Source organism: Alligator sinensis, unplaced genomic scaffold, assembly GCF_000455745.1.
Source record: "Alligator sinensis unplaced genomic scaffold, ASM45574v1 scaffold660_1, whole genome shotgun sequence".
Taxonomy (NCBI): Eukaryota; Metazoa; Chordata; order Crocodylia; family Alligatoridae; genus Alligator; species Alligator sinensis.
Genome location: NW_005842237.1, coordinates 1,124,092 through 1,127,813, shown reverse-complemented (window position 1 = coordinate 1,127,813; position 3,722 = coordinate 1,124,092). Strand labels below are relative to the sequence as shown.

The 3,722-nt window shown below is 45.8% G+C and overlaps 1 protein-coding gene across 3 annotated transcripts in view; it reads left to right on the top strand.

Moving 5' to 3' along the window:
* The first annotated feature begins 2,863 nt into the window (after window positions 1-2,863).
* Window positions 2,864-3,722, top strand: part of GRM8 (glutamate metabotropic receptor 8) — a 582,624-nt gene continuing 581,765 nt past the window's right edge. For 2 of the 3 annotated variants that reach the window (XM_006027360.2, XM_006027359.2), the window contains exon 1: window positions 3,201-3,270. The gene's annotated coding sequence lies outside the window, so the exon portion shown is untranslated. Of the gene's footprint in view, window positions 2,920-3,200; window positions 3,271-3,722 lie in introns of those variants that run through there. The other variant, XM_025208555.1, reaches the window with a different exon arrangement.

Sequence of the window (3,722 nt, the reverse complement as noted above, 5' to 3'; positions counted from 1 at the left end):
GAATGCCCTGTGGAAGACCAGAAATCTGCTGATATACTGTGTTAAAGTGGGACTGAGTGAGCTAAAAATGTAATACCAGAAGACGGTAGAAGAGGATGGTGAAGAGGTGGCAAAAATCATCTGTTAGAGAAACCACTGGCACAGAGTGTTCAAAAACACAACTCACAAGGAAGAGAGCAGTGACACATGAAAAAGTCAGGGGCAGTGAAGTAGAAAGGAGACTGAGTGATGAGGACAGTGGAGGAGGAGAAGGAGATGATGACAACAAGGACAGCAGTGCCTATGATGGAGACAGCAACAGTGACAATGACTTGGACTAAAGACTAGAGACTAAAGAAAGGAACAGAGGGCAGAGGCAGGGCAGTGTAATTGTAACAATGAAAGGAATGTGGATGGGTGCACGGGTGTGTGGGATCAAGAACTGTAATGGGTGCACAGGCGCGTGGGAGTGAGAACTAATGGAAGCATAGGTGCAGGGGTGCATGTGTTGTAATGGGTATGCGATACTGTAATGGTGTATGTGTTCAAAAACTGGAAAGATGCAGTGTACATACACGCGTGCGCGCACACATAATTTTTGTAAAAAAAAAGAAGGTTCCCATCAGCATGTTTGCCCAATATGGGTCATGTGTTTTATAGTCATGCTCTGTTTTTGCTGTATTTAATCAACTTTATAGGTGGTTTTCATTACTGAGCACATGCTGCTTTTGACAAGAGTTTTATGATAGACAACGTATTTAATGGGGTTTCCTTGTATGTGAATGTAAGATGAGGGGCTTTTTTTCCCCCATCGTGATTGGGGGAAAAACCTTTTCTTGTATTTGATTAAATACAGTAATATAGATGCTACTGTGAATAGTGTTCTCTTCTTTTTCCACTATGAAACACTTAAACTTTTACATTTCACTTCACAGAATACATTACAAAATATGCAAGCATTGAATTTCCAAATCGTCTGTAGTCTTTCTTCTTCCATCCCAAAGTAGTTATAATATTTGCTTGAAAAATTTAACTCTCATACAAATTTTAAATATACCTCTTGGCAAAGAAACACTGACACCTCTTCTTGAAAACCACTGTGTGAATGCAGCTGCAAACTAGTGGTTATTATATAAGATAGCTTTAACTGAAAGTGATTTTAAAGTGTTTTATTGCTGTGGGAGTTTTAATTCCTGAGTCTGAAGGATAGCTGAAATTGTATTTCTACTGGTTGTGTGGCAATCCACACAAAACTAATGTAATGTTAACAACAGAAATTAATGAGCCTTACTTCAGAATAACTTATGTTACCAAAATCAGCCATAGTCATTTGCTTGTCAGTCTCTCTGTGAAAGGGCTAGGTGACAATGCTGTAGAAATATGAACTGATTGGCATTTAATATCATCATGGTGACATAAGTAAATATTATACCAGTTGTACACTGGGGTAAATGGTGGCTCAGAAAAACTGAAATCTGGGTTTCTTTTTCCTTCAGAGGTGCTGAGTAGTAACCTCAAAGACAACTGAAACTGCCAAGTGTGCACTCTCTAAGAAATGGGCTTTCCTGGGGTTAGTTTAACTTAAAAATGGGGTTTGAAAGAATCTAAGAAGATATAGGCCTTCTGCTGGCCATTTTACCCAAGACAGATTTTAACTACAAGGGGTTAGTTGTATAGGCAGCAGATTACAGGTGCTTTGAATTGGGTTCAGATCCCTGCACTAGTAACTAATGGGCTGATCCAGGTTCTGTTCATTTCAACAAGAGTTGGATCAGTCCTATCTAATCAGGGTCAAATTCTGCCCTTGGTGATATCCAGCTGCATGGGGAAAAAAAAGATTATATGCTTTCATTATGTGCTTGCTAGCAATCCAGTATACATCCCCATAATTTGTACATTAATTGCATTAGTGACCACAATTCCCGTCCAGGATCAGGATCATATTGTGTTCGTCACTGTACAAAACACCTGATATAGTCCCTGACCTGAGGAACTTCCACTCTAAATGCACAAGACTCAGTAGGAGCAAAGGCATGGACAGGTAGAGAAGTTTGCAGTGGGTCAGAGGTAGATGAGTGGCAAAACTGCAGATAGCTCACTGATCTCCTGATGCATCTGGGCTTGTAATTTATATAGAGAGGGCTAGCACTGTGCCCTCCATTGTGCCAACCAGTCCTACATTTTCTCTGGAATGTGAAAGGTCTTTAGAGTTTGGCTGAGATCTGATATGAACCTGCATTGCATAAAAACCAACTCCTTACCAGTAACACACTCAGGGGTTAAATCTTGCAGTCAGACAAAGCTTCTACTAACTGCAGTGGGATTTTTCTTCACATAAAGGCAGGACTGCAGGGCTTAGCCCACATAAATGTGTTCTTGATTTCTGGTAGGGAAGGCCACTGAAGAGAAGATAACATAGCGTCCTGTTTTTCCCATTATATAGTGATTAAAAACCTACATGATTGAAGGACCAACATATTCAGAGCAACAGTATATTAATTTTTCAATGTATGCTCTTACAAACCATTTCAGGGTAGTAAAAATTGTCTCTGTGGTTCTTAATAGGAGGTACAGGTTCAAAAGACCCATCAAGTGTTGTCAGTGCCCTCCGGCTTGCCTGGGGCAGACCATTACTGCACAAAGCTAAGCAGTAACAAACAACAGAGTGCATGATGTCAATATTGTCTATGCTCATTAAAGTGTACTTAGGAATTTTTTTGCCCCCTTAGTACCAATGTTCAAAGGAAGCCAGAACTCACTCGGAGGAGAAGGGCACCAAAACAGAGGGGGAAAACAGTCCTTGCTCTTTCACTTAAAACAGGCTGACATAGGAAGTTGTAAAGAGGGAGAAAAACGTGGAATTGATTTCAAGAGCCTACTGACCCTTTGCAGACTATGGTGGCAAAGCAATTATGCGTCTCACCGTGCAGCTCTGGAAGGGTGAGTTTGAACCTCAGCAACTTGTGCCAAAGCTGTTCCCAGTTGAGTCAGCTCTCCTGACTGTTACCTGGTCATTGGGCCAGGAAATCAAGGGCAGCTGGGTGTGATGCTAGCCACATCAATCCTTTTAGTGCCAGCCAAGCCAGGCAGGCAGCAAGGCTCAGCTGAGTCCCTTGACCTTTGACTACACTTGTGACGTTACCTGGACACGTCCCAGCCAGGATCAGCCTTCCGGCCCAGACCTGCCACTTCAGGGGCCCTCTGAGCCCTTTCTCCCCTGTTTTCTCCCTCTCCTGTGGAGCTAACACAGTCCGGCCGTTTGCAAGGGGGGAGGGTGGTCTCTACACGCAGGTAAGGCAGCAAGGGGAAGAATTGCAGGCCTGCAGTTACAAGCAGCTTCCTCAAGATGGAACTTTTTCACCGGGACAGAGGCTGCATGCTAATGTGCGGGCACACACCCGGCAGCCGAGGCGGGGGCGACAAGTTGAAAGAGGCTTGGCAGGGCTGGGCTGGCAGCGGCCCCTAGCAGGGCCCAGTCCCACCCTCCCAGGGAGTCCTGGCCGGCTTCCCCCAGGCCGGGGCGCCCGCAGAGCCCCTTCAGCTGGGCAGCCCGGGCCTCGTGCTAAGGAGCCAGCCTGCGGGCCAGGCGCCCCTGCCGCGCCCGGGAGCGCAGCCACTTGCTGCCGCCGGGGCAGGTCGCTCCTCGCGCCGTGCCCCGCTCCCCGGGCCGTCCGCGGGCAGGCATTCACGGAGGCTGCAAACTTTGATAGCCGGGCAGCTGAGGTACGCGCCAGCCGGGGTGA